Source organism: Anabas testudineus, chromosome 2, assembly GCF_900324465.2.
Source record: "Anabas testudineus chromosome 2, fAnaTes1.2, whole genome shotgun sequence".
NCBI lineage: Eukaryota > Metazoa > Chordata > Actinopteri > Anabantiformes > Anabantidae > Anabas > Anabas testudineus.
In genome coordinates this window covers 15,592,037-15,614,635 of record NC_046611.1, presented here as the reverse complement: position 1 = coordinate 15,614,635, position 22,599 = coordinate 15,592,037, and the positions used below count along the sequence as shown (strand labels likewise).

Genomic DNA, 22,599 nt, shown 5'->3' with positions numbered 1-22,599 from the left:
TCAATGCGAATAGCCAGATCTACCAAACCATCTAACCGGTCAGGGAGCTCCCGAGTCGCCAACTCGTCTTTCACTTTCTCGGTTAATTTGTAGAACATAGTAAACAGGGCCGAGTCATTCACCTCCAAGATGGCGGACGGCGGGGGAGCATGTGGCGTTGCAGAGGCTGAGGAGACAAGCTGGGGAGAGACAGTCAACAGTAGCACTACACCAGAGTCACAAGGGCAGGCCAGAAATCAAGTGTCCAGGGCCAGTCCAGATCATACACAGAACGGCTGTACACCGGGGGCTATGGCAGAGCAGCTGAGGTCAAAACACAGTCCAAGTCATACACAGAAAACAGTTCCGAGGGAAGTCCAAAATCCAAAACAGAATGCAATCCAGGTTATACACAGCAAGCCAATCTGAGGAGAATCAATGTTAATGCAGTGTTAATGCTCACACATTAACACTGCAGGACATTTATAGTTTAAGACTGTTTTGTCATTTTGTCATGGTGTTACTATCACTGTTGTATTTTACACCTCAGTGTCATACACTCATGCATTAATTTGTTTATATGATTGTGCATTTGAAAATATGTACTAATTAAAAGAGTTTCTAACCACCATTTAAAAATCTCAAGTCAAGTGCAACAGGAATTGTATTTTGTAAAACCAATTGCTGGACATGTGGTTTGAACAGGGCATAAAAGAGGTGGAGTATAGCCCCTTTCAAATATGTTATGTCATTTTGTCATGGTGTTGATATCAGTTTGTTGTTATACACCTCAGTGTCATACACTCATGCATTCATTTGTATTTTATAACTATAATAAAGACATTGATTGTGCATTTGAAAATATGTACTCAATAACAGAGTTTCTTACCACCTTCTAAAAATCCCAACTTCAAGGCCAAGTCATTTGTGTTTGTTACACCGTCAGGCTACATTAGCAGACTAAATGTTTCTGTGGACCTCTGAATTCATCCTGCTGCCTCCCTCATGTGTGATTAACTCAATAAAATTACTGAGCTTGGCCTAGAAACCCAAGTCGTGATACTTCCTTCTTCATGCTTCATAGATGAACATGACTTGAATCACGTGCAGTTAATTTCACAGTTTAAACAAACTTTACAGTTTGTTCTTTTCATCATTATGGTAGAGATGAATCTCAGTCTCTTCAGTCGAGAAGAGACACAAGTGACCATCAAGGTGTAACATAATGTCACTGGTACAAGTGAACTATTAACTTAAACCATCACCTTCAGATAGTGTAACAGTAAAAATACAAATGAGACAGTGTCTATGACTTCAGGAGAAAAATAATTTGACCATAGGGACATGTTAAATTAAAGAGTGTCCTGTAATTAGCTTCACAGGTTGTTGCTTCCAACTTGTAATCAGTCACTCTGTAAACATTATAATTGTTATGCTGATCAAATTAGAAGTAATTTCTCACTTGTCTTACTTTAGAAATAGTCTCTGACCTGTGATGCTGGTGAACTGCTCAGTCTGTTCTCAGATTGAAGGTCGGTAAGCCTCAATCTCTAAATGAGCATCAACATGTGAACACTCACTTTATCAAATATTGTGGCAAAGGGGCTTTGTTGGTGGAATCAAACATGATCTGTTCCCACACTTGACAAGATGAGGAAGTAACACAGAGGTGTTATTCTTGTTAGAGAGTAGAACATGAAGCCACAGAGAGAAGTGTGATGGAGGGGTGGAGCTGGTGATGAACTGAAGATAAACGGTGTCACGACCACACTGTGAGCAGAAGAGACAGAGGAGGGAAGTGAACATCACAGCAAAGCACTTAAACATCAGGGCTGATTAAAATGTGTAGAGAAAATGATCTTTTTCTACGGTCCTCAAAAGATTAAAGAGCGTTTCAAGTTTTGGATTTAGAGTTATATTTTGTTCAGGGTAAGTATTCAGCTGTGTTACTCAGATAGTTAAGAGTAAGATTAGAGTATCCTCCCAAGGATTGTGAAAATAATGTGTGTGTGTGTGTGTGTGTGAGAGAGAGTGTGTGTGTGTGAAGACTAATAGGAAATTTTAACCATTAGACTGAGGACATTTTTACAAAGTGAGGATATATATAAACTAAATCGTTATAAAAGAGAAAACAAAATGGCTGTAGTTAAATGTGTAAGATGATGTGAAAACAAAAAGTGTTAATGAAGTCATACATAAAGACTGTACATAGTTATTTATACATTTCTGTATAGTATTCATGTTTGCTGTTGCCAGTTTACTAAGATACTGACAGGACACGATCAGTAAAATGTGTGAACTTCTGTTTTTTCTGATCTATAAACTAACTGGACTCACTCTGTGCAATCACAGAAGTCATCTGTGTTTTACTGGAGCTGTTGTTGCTTCACACCAGAAATTCTGGTTCCTGCTTTTGTTGATGTGAACTTCTTTGGTAAGAAAATATTTGATTTTCTTAATGTAAAAACACATCATGTGACTCTTCCACTGACGCTTGTTGTTTATTTACTTCCCTTCTTTGTCTGTGGTTTTATTAACAATAGATATTAAATATCAGATTTCCCAGTGCAGTTCTACAGATGTTGTTGATAATCTTTCTGTTCTTTATGCAAATATGAAAAAGAAATTCATGTTAATATTTGCTAATATCTCATTGTATTATTGTGTTTGTGAATGCAGCTGATGAGTTTGATGACAGTCCTGTCTGTGAACATGGTGAAAGTCAACATGTTACTGAGTGTCTTCTTTCTTCCAAGTGAGTTCGTTGTTCACCAACATTTATTTGGAGACAAATGTTAGTGAAGATTTATCGACTTTGACTAATTTTGGTCAAATCTGTCGTTGGATTTATGGAGAATGAAGAGTTGTTGCTAACTGCTAATATTTCATCAGTAAGAAATGAACCATTAACATGAGAACGGAACAAAACACACTGCTGTTTTTTTTTTTTGTCTATTTGAGTTTTGTCTTCTTACAAAGAATTTTTCCATCATTTTAATCATAAAACTGGTTTTACAGGAGCTTTGGCTGCTTGTTCTCAGAAGTCGCATCTTTTAATTACTGCACCACTGAAGATGGAAGCACTGATTGGATCCTGTCTGATGATCCCATGTAACTTTAGCACAAGAAAAGGAAAAGAAACATTTGACAGCAGCAAACAAATCTTTGGAGTTTGGATTAAAAATGATTCAAATTTTGGCAAAAATCCAAACAATGTGATCTTCAACAGTAGTGGGACAGTTAACAAATATCCAATGAAGATCACTGGAAACCTGAGTCAGACAAACTGCACCACTCTATTTTCCAATTTAACCACAACATACACAGACACATACTACTTCAGAATCGAGAACGGACCATTCAGAGCAACAGCTGTTTGTGATCCTCTTCAAATAACAGTAAAAGGTAAAAAAGATTTTCAGGTCTTTTTTCTTCCTGACAGCAGCCAGTGAATGTTCACAGAACAACCTGAGAGACTTTTCTGTCTTGTGTGATATTTGTAAAATATTTCATAATGTGGAAATATAAAATTAATGGTTATTATTTTTTTCTATTTGACTGTAACAAACAACACAAACTGTTTAAAGACATTGGAAAACATTCAAAATCCAAGATGTGTACATCTAATGTCTGTTTTTATTTTATTAGAAAAATGCTGCTACCAGCAAAGTTTGTGTACCCAGTGAAAAGTACTGTTACTTGAAGACAGTGTTGCACAGAACTGTCAAGTCCTAATCTCAATCCTTTAATTTTTAAATGTGTGTTTTAAAACCACAGATTCTCTGAGTCCCAGAATTAAAATCTCTAAAGTCGATCTGAAGGAGAAGGAGTCTGTCACCATCAGCTGCTCAGCTTTCACTCCCTGTCCACACTCCCCTCCTAAACTCACCTGGAGTCTCCAACAAGACCCTCACAACAACAGAGAGGAAAACACAGATGGAACCTTTACAACTCAAATCCAGGAGACCATCACTCTGTCAGACCAACATGATGGATACAACATCAGCTGTTCTGCCACATATCCTGTGAATGAAGGAAGAGACGTCAGGACAGAGACACAAGAGACTCTCAGTGTTTCATGTAAGACAACCAGAGTTTGTTGTTGGATCCTGTCAGCACATCAAGCTGATTTTAATCAACACACTTAATGTGACATTTTCCTCAGATGCCCCCAAGGACACCTCAGCCTCCATCAGTCCATCAGGTTTGGTGTCAGCAGGTAGCTGGGTGAACCTGACCTGCTCCAGCAGAGCCAAGCCTCCTGTCAGCAGCTTCACCTGGTTCAAGATCAGCACAGACGGAGACAAGACTGTATCTGAAGGAGACTTTTACAGATTGAATGTAACAGATGGAGGAGTTTATTACTGTGTGGCCACTAATGAGCTTGGTAATCAGAGATCACCGGAGATCCACCTGAATATTAAAGGTAAATACTGAACTGTACTACATCTGGTAGAAGAATCACAGCAGAAATTGTAAATTATTTGTTTAAATTTAATAATAAGATTATGATAAGTTAAATACAACAAGTCTAAAACTACTTGTTGACAGTGGAATACGTTTCTTAATTTTCTTTAGTGTTGTGAAGTTTATAGACAAACATATAATCTTCCAGACTCTCCCAGAGACACTTCAATGATGATCAGTCCCACTGATCCAGTATCAGTTGGCAGTGTGGTGAACCTGACCTGCTCCTGCAGAGCAAACCCTGTTAAGTTTGTCTGATTCCTGATCAGTAATGACAGATTAGAATCGATCAAAACTCATAAACAGTTTTATGGTTTCAGAGTAAACAACAGTGATCGAGACAGATTGTTCTATTGTGGATGAAGAAATGATTTAAACATTCAACTGTCAACAGGATGTTAAAAATGTTTTGTGATGTTTTAGTTTTGTAACATTTTCCTTTTTGTTAGATGCTTTTCTGATTAGTTTCCAAGTTCTACTAAGAACCCTGGTAATCCTGATTCTTGTCAGTACGATGATCATCTTTGAGTGGTGAGACAAACTTTTCTATCCAGCTACAAACTAATTATCTGGTTTAACTGTTTGAGACAGATCCTAATCATTAATGCCATGAAAAATAAAACCTCACTTCTTCACTTTTTCTATTTCTTTCAGCTGGTTTAGATCAAGATTCTTCAACACACCAGTTGAGGTGAGTTACTAGAGCAGAAGAGGCTCATCATAATAGATCATTTTAAATAGCTCAGGTGGGTTTTTGATTTAATTATACAAAAACAATAGAACTAAACTGTAGTAACCTGAAATAAATAAAAAAACAATGTTTATGTATATTATTATTGACCACTTGGGGGAAGACCGACAACCTGTAAATTCAACACTGACATTGGTCCAATAACTCCACTGTAACGTGTGACCACGTTCTTCACTAATGACGTTAAGCAGCTGTTGTGTAAAAGCTCCTAAACTGTGACTGAAACTCTTTGAGCTGCAGTAAATTCACCACAGAGCACTGACACCACCCTCTCTGTGTTGGTTCATGTCCACAGGACAAAGCAGCAGCAGCAGCAGATGTTGTCAACACAGTGACTGAGTCATCAACATGAGAAGAGGAAGTTGTTATGTTGGAACATTTACTGTGTAATTTATTCTATATTCATTTCTTATTGTGTTTTTCTACTGCATGTGTTTGAAAAGTGGTTATAGTGGTTCTGTTGCTAGTGCTTATTTTACTGTCAGTACCTCCAATAACTTGTGTTAAACTCCAGAGATTAGTACAGATGGTCAGTCTCACATCATGATCTGAATAAACAATATTTAGAAACATTTATTAACATGATGGATTGTTTTATTTTAGGATTTGTAAGAAGACAAAGTCCTGCAGTAGCTGTGCTAATGTTTTAGGAGGAATTAGTCAGTTTGAAAGGTGTCAGATAATCACAGGATATGAGCAGTAAGGTTAAGAAGAACAACAGAGGATTGAAATTGTTGCATTTGATACATCTTGAATTTCTTCCTCTTGTAGCCACACTCTCATACAATGATGGACAAAAACCTAACTCTAACCCAAACCATAAAACCTAGTGTTACCACTGAAACACTGAATATGGGTCTCACAGACCTCAACATCAGACAAAGGGTTAAAATGAGTGAGTCAGTGAATCATTCAATCATTCAAGTTAAACCTCTAGTATAAAATATAACAAAAAAAAAAAAATCAAATTAAGTCTTTAAAGTGAAACTTTAGAACCTTCACCAACATATGTAAACACTCAGAAATGTTGCTGCCTTCTCTGGGCCTGAGTCGAGCTTTAGCAGACGCTTTTATCCAAAAGGTACAAGGCAAAGATCTTATCACTACACTATCCAGCAGCAGCCAACTGGATAGTGTAGTCCAAGGTGATGTAGATAACTGTTCTGTGGTCTGAGGAACCACAATCTGAAAGTCTTTTGAGAAATCAATGAGGCCACAGTCTCCGGGCTAAAGAAGGTTTTAAAGTAACGTATATGCTGTCAACGAGACTAGGTCTGTTTTCAGGAAGACTTTGGTTCAGCAACACAGCACCAAACCACATTCTGTATTCTGTGTTACCGTGTGTTGCAATATTAATACACAGACACATCAGACATCAACATGTGTCTCAGTCACAGCTTTGTTTCAGCTGCAGCTGTTGGTTCAGTGACTTTGAAGATTTTACTGGGTAGAAACAAAGCAGACAGTGCAGACAGAGCTACTGTTACTACTTTAACTGATGATTAATACTGAACAGGAAAATCAAAAATTTCACTGAGTGGATCGTGTTTGATGATCCCATGTAACTTTAATAATAACAGGAGAAGCAACATTTAACAGCAGCAGACAAATCTTTGGAGTTTGGATTAAAAGTGAATCCATGTTGGGCCACAAAACAGAAAATGTGATCTACAACAGTAGAGGGACAGTTAATATCAAATAAATTTTCCTGGAGAGCTGAGTCAGACAAACTGCACCACTCTATTTTCTAATTTAATAACATACACGGACACATACTACTTCAGAATCGAAAACGGACCATTCAGAGCAACAGCAGTTTGTGATCCTCTTCAAATAAATGTTACAGGTAAAAAAGATTTTCAGTTCTTTTCTCTTCCTCACAGCAGCCAGTGAATGTTCACAGAACAAAGTGAACAATATCTTCTGTCCCATGACGACATTTGTTAAATATTTTAAACTGTGTAAAGAAGAAATTAATAATTTGTTTATATATTTGACTGAAACAATCAACACAAACAGCAAAATAAAGAAGCAGTTGAACAACATCAAAATTAAAACATTTTACAACAACGTAAAGAGACCTGAAACAACATGGAAGGAAAGTACAAACAAAACCATAAACTGACAAATTCACGACTGAAAACACTGCAGAAACGCAGGCAAAATAAGAATCAATAAACCAAACACACAAAGAACTGACTAACCAAACAAAGCACGACTAAGCACGAACTACAAACTCACTGAATAAGAAACAGCAACAAAAATCACTGCCGAAGGCAGGAAAACGTGAAGAGATATACAAACGAGACAATACAAAGTAACAATGAAGAAGGTACTGCAGTAGCAGGCAAAACACAAACTTACAAGACGGGAAACAAAGTCCAACAAACAAAAGAAGAGTCCAACGGGATCCAGCAACAAACGAGAAGATACTTAACGGACCAACCAGAGTCATGGAGGAGAATAACATGTGATGAACAACAAACCAGCACTGAACAGAAGACTGAGGGGAGCTTATAAAACAAAAGGGACACACAGGTAAAATGAGTCAGTCAATGAGTCCCAGAGAGTGGAGGACGGGAGACCAGGGAAACATGAGGGGGAGACAAAAAACCCCAACAGGACGGGGACGAGGCAGGAAACCCGACGGTTCCTGTACAGTAAAGTTGTTTTACATCTGTTCACGTTGTCACTGACTGTAAAACTTTGATCCGAACTGTCTCTGATCTATGATGAAGTTTAGCTTTGTATAAAAATTCATTCAGTCAGTTTAAGATTTGTCTAAATATTTGTTGAAGGACCCAACTGAAGTTTCACCTCACAACATTTCTTATTTGTTATAGGATCAAACAGGTGGATGTGCAGCCAGTAAAGAACAAGAAGAAGAAGAAAACATCCATTATGGAGAGATCAGCTTCTCCAAGCTGCAAACTGAAGCGTCCTCTGAGGAATTTCAAACAAGTCTCCCGGTTCTCTTTTTTTCCTCTTCACAAACAAAACAACAACGTTACAGCCGATATTGCCACCCAATGGTGAAATTACAGTATTTCAACACTCCCACTTCATTTCACAATATTTAGGACTTTAAACAATACAGAGCCCTTCTCTTCTTCACAAGTTGGCTACTCTCCTTTGAAAAGACAAAACAACTTAAATTCCATATATCTGTCTTTAAACTCGCTTATTTGTATTCAGTAACCTTGAGAAACTTAATTATTTCTTGCTTTTTACATTCCTTATCTATATATTGATTTTACTGAAAAAAGGAAACATCTTTATATGATCAAGTTGCATTCAGCATTCACCTGTCATATTCAATTATTCTCACATAAAAACAAAGTCCAATCTCTCCTCTGAGACTTTCAAACCTCTGTTTGGTCAACGGCTTGGTCAAAATATCTACTTTCATATGTTTTGTTGGACAGTACTGTAGTTTTATTTGTCCATTTTGCACACATTCACGGATGTAGTGATATCGAATGTCTATGTGTTTAGTCCTGGAGTGATCCACTGGATTTTTTGGTTGTCTTCCAGGATCACCGTGGGTGTATCCTCCACTCCAAGATCACATAGTAAACGTCTCAGCCAAACCCCTTCTTGAGCAGCTTGACTAACTGCAACATACTCAGCTTCTGCCGTTGATAGTGCAACTGTTGCCTGTTTCTTGCTCAGCCAGCTCACCGCTCCTCCACTAACTTGAAACATGTTGCCTGTTGTTGAGCGTCGGTCATCTCGGTCACCAGCCCAGTCCGTATCTGAAAATCCATTTAAAGATCCAGAGTCTGACCGCTCATATTTAAGGGCAAGATTCACTGTCCCTTTCAAGTATCGGAATATCCTCTTCACAGCAGTCAGATGAGCAGTATTGGGATCTGCGTTGAACTTTGACACAGCATCACAGCTTGAGCTATGTCTGGTCGTGTGGCTATTGAAGCATACAGCAGACTTCCCACCATTGACTGATAGTTTTGTTGGTGTACTGGTTTACTAACACCATCATTATTTTTTCTGTTTCACACTGGTATCAGCAAGAGTTGCTACAGGATTAGCATTTTCCATCCCGTATTTCTTAAGTATGGCTTCAATATAGTTCTTCTGATGTAGAAAGACACAGTTCTTCTCTTTGTCTTGGACCACAGAGACGCCCAGGATGTAGGACAGCTCACCCATGTCTTTCATCTTGTAGCGCTTCTTGAGAGCTGCTTTCAGCTCGTTCGTTCTCTCAGTCGAATCTGTTATCAGAATGAGATCATCCACGTAAACTGCAAGTATCTCAAGCTCTTGTCTTAATCTCACAAACACACAGGGATCTGATGTGCTCTGTTTAAAACCAAGTTCCATCATGAACTCTGAAGGCTTTGCTCCAGCAACGAGGAGATTGCTTCAGTCCATAGATTGATTTTTTTAGTTTGCACACCAGGTGTTCCTGTCCTGGTGATGTATCCTTATTTGTTTTGATGTGTTTCATTCTCATCTGTGTCCACAGTTACCTCATTCTCAAGACGAGACTCTTCTGCTTCCTGTTTCCAGTCAAAGTTTGTTTCATTGAAAACAACATCCCGACAGACTAAAATCCTCCTTTTCTCTTCATCATATAAGCGATAACCCTTAGCGTTGCTTGCATAGCCTACAAAACGAAGCTTCATAGCCTTTTTGTCCAGTTTCTGTCTCTTCTCATTTGGAATATGTGCATAAGCAATGCATCCAAAAACCCTCATGTGACTCATGTCAGGTTTTTTTCCACACCATCTCTCATAGGGTGTCTCTTGCTTCAGTACAGATGTAGGCAGCCTGTTCTGAATGTACAGTAAGCTGCTGCAGCTTCTGCCCAGTACATTTTTGGCAACTTAATAATAATAATAATAATAATAATAATAATAAATTTATTTATAGAGCACTTTTCTAAACATAAGTTACAAAGTGCTTCACAAGACAGACAAGAAACACATGTAGACCAACAAGATCAACTTGAGCAAGCACTAGGCAAACGGTGGAGAGGAAAAACCTCCAGCAGAACCAGGCTCAAGTCAAACGGCCATCTGCCTCGACCGGTTGGGGTGCAGGAAACAGTTATACAAACAAAACAATAATACAAACAACTACCACATCGGTCCTTGGGAAGACCAGTTCCAACGTAAAGACATTGTAATCTAATGGAGAGTCCTCCCAAGGGCAGATTTGTTTTAGCTTACAGAAGATCGCAAAAGGCTCGCCGGTAGAGGTATGTTTTAAGGAGAGTTTTAAAAGATGTTACTGAGTCAGCTGATCTTATTTCCTCGGGTAAGCTGTTCCAGAGTTTAGGGGCTCTAACTGAAAAGGCTCTGTCGCCTCTAGTAGTCTTTCTGACATCAGGGACATACAGAAGATTTCTACCAGAGGTAGAAACATACAATTTAGCATGTGACAGCATATTTCTAGCTGCTTCAACTAATGTCCTGTTCTTTCTCTCTGCAACACCATTTTGCTGTGGTGAGTGAGGTACAGTCACTTCATGTTGGATGCCTTGACCTTTCAAATATTCTTGAAACTCTCTTGATGTGTACTCACCCCCATTGTCTGTTCTGAGTCTTTTAACAGCTTGTCCACACTCATTTGTGAATGTTCTTTCAAATTCTTTGAATTTCTTTAACACCTCATTCTTGTGGTTTAGGAAGTGCACTTTGCAGCATCTGGAGTAATCATCAATAAAAGTCACAAAATATTTTGCTCTACTTGTTTTGAAAGTAACTTTTAATTTGACATTTCCTATTCCTAGGGCATCAACCACCCTGCCGTCACCGAGCTTCACAGACAGTGCTTCTATGAACTACTAGTAATCTTGAAGAATGTTGTTATCACATGTCATGTGCTTTGATGCTCCCGAATCTATCAACAATTCAAACTGTTGTGGTGTGTCAGTTGGATTTGCCTCTTTGGTGACAAAGGCGCTTCCACCTTCATCACACATCATGCTTTTAGCCTTGTGAGTTTTCTTTTTGGCTTTATACTTCCATCCAGTCCAGTCGGAGTTGTCCGGTACAGTTCCCCGAAACTGAGATGACATAGCTGATGCACCACCTTTAGTATCACCGCTGTAACTTTCATTTGCATTTACCCACTTTTGGTCTTCATTGATTAAAGCTTGTTAAACAAACTGCAGCGTCAGATTGTCCATCTTAATGCTTTCTCTCTCCGTTTAGTAAACTCCACTTGTGCTTGTGCGTTGGCGTCCGCGGCTAGCGCCTCAGTCTCCGTTAGCATGCCCCACAGACCTTTAGCCTTTAACAAGTGCTCCATTTGAAACTTCCATGTTGCCCAATTTTCCGGACCGCTCAGCTTGTCTATGAACAGCTTATCATCCATTGTCGAAAAAAAAAAAAAACTCACAACACTGTTTAACCCTGAAAATACAGTGAAAACAGCCTTTTAGCATTCTCTGGGCCCATAACCTGATGGATTTCAAACACAAGTCTCCCTGTTCTCTTTATTTCCTCTTCACAAACAAGACAACAATGTTACAGCCGATACTGCCACCCAATGGTGAAATTACAGTATTTCAACATCCTCTGACTCAGTGCAGGACAGTGGACAGCAGCAGGACACAGTGTATTCACAGGTCAAAATGTTCAAGACAGCAAACAGCTTATCACTGACTGCTGACCCAGAGGATCTCTACGTTCAGGTGAAGAAATAACTGCAGCTGGATAGTGTAGTGGTAACATCACCACCCTCCATGTAGGAGACCAGTGTTTAAATCCCAGCTGTGGCCGACCTCCAGTAGAGGTCATTAGACAAGACCTCTTAATGCTTCCTCTGCCTGTGGCTTGTACCTTATAACTCACTTGTACGTTTCTTTGGATAAGAGCGTCTGATAAATGTCAATAACGACTGGATTCATTTTTCTATGCTCTTTTATTTTTATGTCAGCTGATGTAGAAGAAGTCAGTGAAGCCTGAACATAAAAATATTATTGTCACTGTCAACAGTTGAGTTAAGAGAAACTCAGAGCTCCACATCCTGCAGCTTTTTCCTGTCTCTTATCAACTTATTTATATTTATCTGCTGCTCTCATGTGACTGTTTTGATATTTACATATCTGACACTGTATAAAAGGAACTAGCTAGTGTTTCTACACAAACCAAGATTAAAGTGTGGTGTAAAAATGTTATCATCTAATTTAAATATTTCAAATAGACATAGTTAAAATTATTGTTCTTTAATAAAAAACCCAACCAGGCAGTGAACAGAGAACACAGCAGGCAGACACACATTCATGTAAGTAAAGACATCAGACAGTCAGACTAAACAGGATCAGGTTTAGAACAGTCCAAAAACCAAGCAAGAGTTCAGCAACCAGGTCAGCGGAGCAACAGACAAATGTGGCTGTGATGTTGCAGCAGGAAACAGTGAGTGAAGGAAAGTGTCAGCTATCTAAAGTAGTGAGTAACTAGTGAAGGACTGAGTTACTAACAGAAAGCAGGTGAGTTGTAGTTGAGTCAGAGACAGATCAGAAAAAACAGAGGATCTAAAGGCAGAAAGAAGAAGAACAGATTCAAAACACACAGTCAAACTGAACCAGGAGAAAAACTACAACCGCACACATAGTGTCAGACCTCAGAGCCACCACAAGTTGGAGCTTATGATTCTCAGATGTTCTGTCAAAACATGTCAGAGAAGTTAGGACTGAATCTTTTAGTTCCTTTAAGGAGGCAGTTACAAACTGACCAGCAGATGTCGCCACTTTGAACTGTTTCAAATGTTTGGAAACAAGGAATCCGCAACATAACTAATTCAAACTGATTTAGTTTTTCAGAAAGCTTCAGTATCTTCACCGCTACTACTCACCACCAGAGACATTTCTTGCCTTAATGGACTTCGGACCATCAGTTAGCTTGTGCAGAGGAAGAGGGTCCCATTAGTGCTAGCACAACTACTGTACCCTTCCATAATGTTTGACTCCAAATGTTAAGTTATCACGTGCTAATCTCTCGCATTGTTGTATCAAATAAAGCTCTGGAAACTGAACTAGTCAACATGACACACACATTAACACTGAAGGACATTTATAGTTTAAGACTGTTTTGTCGCGGTGTTAATATCACTGTTGTATTTTACACCTCAGTGTCATACACTCATGCATTAATTTGTATTTTATAAATATAATAAAGACTTTGATTCTGCATTTGAAAATATGTACTCAATAAAAGAGTTTCTAACCACCTTCTAAAAATCCAAATTTCAAGGCCAAGTCATTTGTGTTTGTTACACTGTCAGGCTACAATAGCAGACTAAATGTTTCTGTGGACCTCTGAATTCATCCTGCTGCCTCCCTCATGTGTTATTAAATCAATAAAATGACTGAGCTTGGCCTAGAAGCCCAAGTCGTGATACTTCCTTCTTCATGCTTCATAGATGAACATGACTTGAATCACGTGCAGTTAATTTCACAGTTTAAACAAACTTTACAGTTTGTTCTTTTCATCTTAGTCTCTTCAGTCTAGAGAAGAGACACAAGTGACCATCAAGGTGTAATATAATGTCACTGGTATAAGTGAACTAGTAACTTAAACCATCACCTTCAGATACTGTAACAGTAAAAATACAAATGACACAGTGTCTATGACTTCAGGGGAAAAATAATTTGACCATAGGGACATGTTAAACTAAAGAGTGTCCTGTAATTAGCTTCACAGGTTGTTGCTTCCAACTTGTAATCAGTCACTCTGTAAACATTATAATTGTTATGCTGATCAAATTAGAAGTCATTTCTCACTTGTCTTACTTTAGAAATAGTCTCTGACCTGTGATGCAGGTGAACTGCTCAGTCTGTTCTCAGACTGAAGGTCGGTAAGCCTCAATCTCTAAATGAGCATCAACATGTGAACACTCACTTTATCAACTATTGTGGCAAAGGGGCTTTGTTGGTGGAGTCAAACATGATCTGTTGTCACACTTGACAAGATGAGGAAGTAACAAAAGCAGTTCACACCACAGAGGTGTTATTCTTGGTAGAGAGTAGAACATGAAGTCACAGAGAGAAGCGTGATGGAGGAGTGGAGCTGGTGATGATGACAGAAGATAAACGGTGTCACGACCACACTGTGAGCAGAACAGACAGAGGAGGGAAGTGAACATCACAACAAAGCACTGAAACATCAGGGCTGATTAAAATGTGCAGAGAAAATGATCCTTTTCTACGGTCCTCACAAGATTAAAGAGCATTTGTGGTGTTAGAGCTTTGTTTAAGTTTTCGATTTAGAGTTATATTTTGTTCAGGGTCAGTATTCAGCTGTGTTACTCAGGTAGTTAGAGTAAGAGGATAGGAAATGGAATATGTCAATGATCCTCCTAAGGACTGTGGAAAAAAATATGTGTGTGTGTGAAGACTAATATGAAATTTTAACCATTCGACTGAGGACATTTTTACAAAGTGAGGACGTTTTTGCCGGTCCTCACGATATAAGATGTTTAAAGAGCAATTTGGGGCTAAGACTAGGTTTTAAACAAAATGGCTGTACTCAAATGTGTAAGATGATGTGAAAACAAAAAGTGTGAATGAAGTCATACATCAAGACTGTACATAGTTATTTATACATTTCTGTATAGTATTCATGTTTGCTGTTGCCAGTTTACTAAGATACTGACAGGACACGATCAGTAAAATGTGTGAACTTCTGTTTTTTCTGATCTATAAACTAACTGGACTCACTCTGTGCAATCACAGAAGTCATCTGTGTTTTACTGGAGCTGTTGTTGCTTCACATCATAAATTCTCTTTCCTGCTTTTGTTGATGTGAACTTCTTTGGTAAGAAAATATTTGATTTTCTTAATGTAAAAACACATCATGTGACTCTTCCACTGACGCTTGTTGTTTATTTACTTCCCTTCTTTGTCTGTGTTTTTTTATTTACAATAGATATTAAATATCAGATTTCCCAGTGCAATTCTACAGATATTGTTGATAATCTTTCTGTTCTTTATGCAAATGTGAAAAATACATTTATATTAATATTTTCTAAAATCTTACTGTATTGTTGTGTTTGTGAATGCAGCTGATGAGTTTGATGACAGTCCTGTCTGTGAACATGGTGACAGTCAACATGTTACTGAGTGTCTTCTTTCTTCCAGGTGAGTTTGTTGTTCAGCAACTTTTATTAGGAGACATGTTTAAGTATAGATATGTTGACTTTGACTGAATGATTGGTGGATTTGGTCTCAACTTTCTGACTGATAATGAAGAAATTAATGATTAAAAATGAGAAAATTGTGCAACATGCTGCTGATTTTTTCCATCATGTTAATAATAAACCTGGTTTTACAGGAGCTTTGGCTGCTTGTTCTCCACCAATAAACCTCATCATTACTGCACCACAGAAGATGGAAGCACTGAGTGGATCCTGTTTGATGATCCCATGTAACTTTAGCACAAAAACAGGAGAAGCAACATTTAACAGCAGCAGACAAATCTTTGGAGTTTGGATTAAAAGTAGTGAGACAGTTAACAAATATCTAATGAAGATCACTGGAAACCTGAGTCAAACTAACTGCACCACTCTATTTTCTAATTTAACCACAACATACACAGACACATACTACTTCAGAATCGAGAACGGACCATTCAAGGCGACAGCTGTTTGTGATCCTCTTCAAATAACAGTTAACGGTAAGAACAATGTTCAGTTCTTTTCTCTTCCTGACAGCAGCCAGTGAATGTTCACAGAACAAGACATAGTTTGTTTATTTTTCCCAATTTATGGCCTGGAAAGATCAACCATAAAATAAAGAAGCAGTTTAAACACAACATTAAAACATTTAAAACAAGTCAAGGAGAAATTATTAAATCAAAGTCGTAGGAGAAGAAATGTTTCTGTTTTATGAGATACAAGTAAGAGACAGATTAAAGTGTACTGCAAATTGGTAAAGAGTTTTGTTTGCAGCAGATTTTTGAATATTGGTGTGAGACTACTGAGTGTGCACAGTTTAGTAGCTCGATCAACCATCATATAAACCACTGAGCTGAAGAATTTAGCCTGGGATCCTTTGCTGTGTGGTGAAGGAACCACTAGATGCTGATCATTGGCAGAGCACAGAGGGCAGCATAGTTTGTAGACCTGGATGAGGAAATTCAGTTAGACAGGTGTTGTTGAGTTGAACAGTGTGTAGGCAAGTGTCAAAGATTTGAACCTGATGCAGCTACAGGAAGTCATTTATGTTCATTACAAACATGATATCAGATTAGGAGTGTGGTGTCATAACAACTTAATCAAAAATTCTAATTTCTAAAGTTGTGATTTGAAACCACAGATTCTCTGAGTCCCAGAATTAAAATCTCTAAAGTCGATCTGAAGGAGAAGGAGTCTGTCACCATCAGCTGCTCAGCTTTCACTCCCTGTCCACACTCCCCTCCTAAACTCACCTGGAGTCTCCAACAAGACCCTCACAACAACAGAGAGGAAAACACAGATGGAACCTTTACAACTCAAATCCAGGAGACCATCACTCTGTCAGACAAACATGATGGATACAACATCAGCTGTTCTGCCACATATCCTGTGAATGAAGGAAGAGACGTCAGGACAGCAGAGACACAAGAGACTCTCAGTGTTTCATGTAAGACAACCAGAGTTTGTTGTTGGATCCTGTCAGCACATGAAGCTGATTTTAATCAACACACTTAATGTGACATTTTCCTCAGATGCCCCCAAGGACACCTCAGCCTCCATCAGTCCATCAGGTTTGGTGTCAGCAGGTAGCTGGGTGAACCTGACCTGCTCCAGCAGAGCCAAGCCTCCTGTCAGCAGCTTCACCTGGTTCAAGATCAGCACAGACGGAGACAAGACTGTATCTGAAGGAGACTTTTACAGATTGAATGTAACAGATGGAGGAGTTTATTACTGTGTGGCCACTAATGAGCTTGGTAATCAGAGATCACCAGAGATCTATCTGAATATTGAAGGTAACAGTAGTGGATAATGTTCTTTGACTAAATTCACTAGTGTAAATGTTCTTGTTGTTTTGTCCATTATTGATTTTGGTTTGTTTCTGTAAGTAATTGTAGATCATGGTGAACTTCAGTAATGGCTACATGAATATGTTCCTATTAAATCATGTCTCTTTTTACTACCATGTTATTTTATATTTATCTTGTTTTTCTATCAGGAGAACCTTTTGTTCTACTAGGGGTTCTAGTTCTTGGAGGAATCTTTGGGATCATCATTGTCCTCTGCTTGATTCTCTGTATTTGGTCAGTATAAAAATCATGACTCAGTTACTGGTGCTGACATTTTATCTGAACGTTCAATAATCTCTGTTTCCCATCAGTCTTCACTCTTTACTGTCACATTGTGGATTTAACCTCAAACTTTTCTTCCAGTTGTTTAAAGTCAAAACATCAAACTGCTCAACAGAGTCAGGTGAGCAAACATTAAATGTTCCTGTACAGTGAAGCTGTTTTACATCTGTTCACGTTGTCACTGACTATAAAACTTTGATCAGAACTGTCTCTGAGCTGTGATGAAGTTTAGCTTTGTATAAAAATGTACTCAGTCAGTTTGAGATTTGTCTAAATATTTGTTAAAGGACCAAACTGAAGTTTCACCTCACAACATTTCTTATTACTTATAGGATCAAACAGGTGGATGTGCAGCCAGTAAAGGACAAGAAGAAGAAGAAAACATCCATTATGGAGAGATCAGCTTCTTCAAGCTGCAAACTGAAGCGTCCTCTGACTCAGTGCAGGACAGTGGACAGCAGCAGGACACAGTGTATTCACAGGTCAAAATGTTCTAGACAGCAAACAGCTTATCACTGACTGCTGACTCAGAGGATCTCTACGCTCAGGTGAAGAAATAACTGCAGCTGCATAGTGTAGTGGTAACATCACCACCCTCCATGTAGGAGACCAGTGTTTAAATCCCAGCTGTGTCCGACCTCCTCTGCCTGTGGCTTGTACCTTATAACTCACTTGTAAATTGCTTTGGATAAAAAGCATCTGCTAAATGTCAAAAAGTTTGATTTTCATATGATCATTTCTTTTATGACAGCTGATTTAGAAGGAGTCAGTGGAGCCTGAACATTACCATGTTAATTTAACTTTGAAACATCCTGCAGCTTTTTTTGTCTCCTATTAACATGTTCATATTTATCTGCTGATATGTGTGATTTGTAATTTACATGTGTGAAGCTTTAAAATGAAACGGCCAACAGAAAATCCTGAACTAGTGACACCAGAAGGATTTCTTTGCACGTCAAGAATTGATGAATGAATTTAAATGTAAGATTTTATTTTATAAAAATAAAAAGTGTTGCTTCCCTAATATGACTGTGAGTAATATTATCACATCTGATTAAAGAATGACCATGCAGGAAACAGAAACCGTAAGCACATGACAGGGCCAAACAGTACACTTAACTAGAGTGCTGTAAGACTCAAATACGCTGCCTTGGGACTCTCAACCAAAGATTATTTTGTTATTAAATTCATGAATTGTACTAAACCAAAACTACAGACAATGAGGCTCCAACACACTTCAAGTCCACATCTGAACAACAACCAGATGTGACTCTGGAAAATGTATTTTAAGATAAGTTGTGCTTAGAATTATAATTGGCAAATAAATAAATTTCACTTTAAAGTCCACAATTACTGGATCTATTCACAGTGCCCTGATTCCCATCAGTACATCAGTAACATATTGTTTGTCCGGTGATCAAGTTTTACAGCTGCTAGGTGAGCTACGGGCTAATTTGGAGCCAGTCACAACAAGGAGGCCCACAAAACCAAGAACTATAGGAGTGATCTTTCCATAATGCATTCTTCATTTAATACCAACATCTCACTGTTAAACTTCATCAAAATTAATATTAGCTCTTAATTTCTCTGCCTTAAGTTTCCGCTTGTGTTTATGCTCCATGACAGACACCAGTGAAACATCTAAAATCCTCTATTAAATAGCTCCACCTCCACCATGTATGTCCCTCATGTGCATATCACACATTTTCTTAGTAGATCACCTGCAAAACACCCAAAATGAACAAAAGGTGCAATTTTTAAGATTACACATGAAATTGAGTTCTCACTATTTGGCATCTTAGTTTATCAAGCTGAGTGTGCTGAGGTCTTCTTCACTGTAATGGAGTTAATGGTTGTCTGTCTCTATATATCAGCTCTGAGATACACTGGTGACGTGTCCAGGGTGTACCGCTATAGGAAAGACTCTAGGACCCATGCAATGCTTAACATGGGAAGTAGTTGAAGATAAAGGATGAATGGAATTCAGATGTTGGATGTGTAAACAGGATTTTGTGATTTTGGATGTATGTTATCTTTTTATATTGGCCACTTCAAAACATCCGGTTGGAGAAGTAATCAAATGTAATAAGTTACATTACTTTGATGATGAAGCAAAGTGGATAAATTGGTCATTCCATTCTTAAGTATCATAATTCAAAAAGTAGCCTTCTCAACACTGTATAGGAAGGACACCAAATGTTTATACACTCCTGTAAGCTGAAGATGGACATTGTCTCCAGATGTGCTCTAGCAGTAAAAGGAGAAGAGCAGAGGGGAGAGGATGCATCACTGATGCCGACAGTCTGTATGTAGTCATTACGCACTTTATTGGTCCCCTTGGGGAAATGTTTTTGGACCCATTGCTACAGGGTTTTGGTGTCTTGACCAAGGACATTGCCACGTGTGGACAACAGGAACCATGAATCAAACCTCTGACCTGGGGTTTTCTAGAAGACTACTCTACCAACTGTACCACTGCCAGCCCAGCTGTACCCTTCCCCAGTCGCACCTTTTGGTTAAGACGTCATGACTTCTGGATGAAGGGGGATTCATAGAGCTGGAAGAATTTGCAGGACAAAATGTCTGGAATTATGATGTTGAACACAGAGATGAAATCCACAAAGAGGATCTTTGCATGTTTTCCAGGGAAAAATATGTACTGAGCAATCACATGGTTAACTGCACAGCACATATATAGACAAAACTACATGATAGCAATGCAGACTTCACAGGTATATTTAAAAGAAGTGAAAATCAACACATACCAGTCAGGATGTGTGTAAGGTACCACTGAAGTTACGCAACTAGAGAACAGTAACATAGTGACTGCTCACTGCTATGGCTTATGCCTGCTGGGGTGGGCCTCCACATTTCACTACTTATCCAAGTACTGTAACTTCATTAGTCTGAGGAGAGTTGGTTGGAGACCACGAATTTGAATGACTTCAAATAAACAACTCACAGGACAGGGGGCAGGAACGAGAGTCAGTGAGACTTTGTGGTGCAACAACCTAACTCTGCTCGTTCAAGCAGCCTCACTTTCAAAATTCAAAACAAAGCAGAAGACAGAACTCTTCTAGCACTTCCTATGCATGCAAAAACTTTTTCTCCCCTGAGTATGCATCATGGAACTGAAACCTTTCTTCTCATTGAGTTTTGTTTTGAATGTCTCCCCCTGACTTTTTGCCTGATTTGTCCCCTATTTGCCTCCAGATAAAAATTACTAGATGCAAATAAGTTTAAAACTGTTTGCAAATTATTGCAGTTTTGTTCAAAGACAGAGCTGCTGTAACTACAGCTCTTACCGTTGTATATCTCGTGTTAACATCATGTAAAAAATGACAGGAAATGTCTTTCAGCTTTATCAGTCATCAACATGTTCATATGTAAATTTTGTGCTAATCTCACACAATCTGTCACACAGCTTTAAATTGGGAACTAGTCGAAATGACACCAGAAGCGTTTATTTTCTGTCACACTGTAAGACAACTTTTAGTCTTACACTGTTTAAACCAGTCATTGTATCATGACTGTAATGTGGTATTTTTTTATAATAGTAAATTATGTCTATAATGCAAGCCAACCCAGTCATTTGATGGAAATAGATTGGACTTCATTCTTCTTTTGTATGTGGCCGTACTTCACACAGTTAGTTTGAAACTGAGGAAATCCAGAAGATCAATCTCAAAACATCAGATTGAGTCATTTCAGTTCTTTACAGAGCTGTATGCAATCAAACTTGTTGAATCAACAGTGAAGAGAACTTGTATTTTTAGATTCATACAAATGTGTGAATGACAAATTCATTCACTGTTTCCAATAACACAAATACACGACTATATGTTAATACTATTATGAAACATGCGAGAAAATGAACGTTTCAAACAATGAGGTTTGTGTATGCTACCATCCAACTATCCAACTACTTCGACTGACAAAAAACTAACTTTTGGCGTTTGCTCCACACAAAAAGAATAATAATAATAAGAAGAAGAAATTTATTTATAGAGCACTTTTCTAAACATATGTTACAAAGTGCTTCACAAGACAGACAAGTAACACATGTAGACGAACAAGATCAACTTGAGCAAGCACTAGGCAGGGGAAGAAACCTCCAGCAGAACCAGGCTTAAGTTAAACGGCCATCTGCCTCGACCGGTTGGGGTGCAGGAAACAGTTATACAAACAAAACAATAATACAAACAACTACCACATCCGTCCTTGGGAAGACCAGTTCCAACGTAAAGACACTGTAATCTAATGGAGAGTCCTCCCAAGGACAGATTTGTTTTAGCTTACAGAAGATCACAAAAGGCTCGCCGGTAGAGGTATGTTTTAAGTAGAGTTTTAAAAGATGTTACTGAGTCAGCTGATCTTATTTCCTCGGGTAAGCTGTTCCAGAGTTTATAGTAGTAGTAGTAGTAGTAGTAGTAGTAGAATAGTGGGCGTCCAGTCAAAAAAGACCCTAAGAGCACAACAAACACTCATTAATGAGGTAAAGAAACAACCTCGAGTGACAGCCAAAGATTTGAAGGCATCATTGGAACTGGCTAACATCTGTGTTCATGAGTCTACAGTAAGTAAAACATTGAACAAACACTCCAGGGTACTATTGAACTATTTGGAAAGAACACACAACATTATTTGGTGTAAAAAGGTCACTGCATAGGATCATGTAAACATCATCCCAATCATAAAGTATGGTAAGATTGCCCTGTATTTGGCTCCATCCATCATCCCATCAACTCTGACCAGCTTCCCTGTCCCGGCTGAAGAGAAGCAGCCCTAGAGCATGATGCTGCCACCACCATGTTTGATATTGGGTATGGTGTGTTCAGAATGATGTGCAGTGTTACGTTTCCGCCACACATAACGTTTTGCATTTAGGCCAAAAAGTTCAATTTTGGTCTCATCTGACCAGAGCACCTTCTTCCACACGTTTGCTGGGTCACTCACATGGCTTCTGGCAAACTGCAAACGCTTGCCACTCTTCCATAAAGCCCAGATTTGTGCAGTGCACAACTGATAGTTGTCCTATGGACAGATTCCCCCACCTGAGCTGTAAATCTCTGCAGTTCATCCTGGACTGAACAGTGGTCCGTGAGATGTTCAAAGCTTGGGAAATCCTTT

At 38.6% G+C, this 22,599-nt stretch overlaps 2 protein-coding genes and 1 pseudogene across 2 annotated transcripts in view; all 3 read left to right on the top strand.

The window, feature by feature from the left end:
• LOC113163505 overlaps positions 1-22,599 on the top strand; it is a 1,294,879-nt gene that overhangs the window by 222,536 nt on the left and 1,049,744 nt on the right. The gene's annotated exons all lie outside the window — the stretch shown is intronic.
• The window catches only part of LOC113163522 (NACHT, LRR and PYD domains-containing protein 12-like), a 428,332-nt gene that overhangs the window by 147,363 nt on the left and 258,370 nt on the right, over positions 1-22,599 (top strand). The gene's annotated exons all lie outside the window — the stretch shown is intronic.
• LOC113163557 lies at positions 2,662-18,066 on the top strand (annotated as a pseudogene).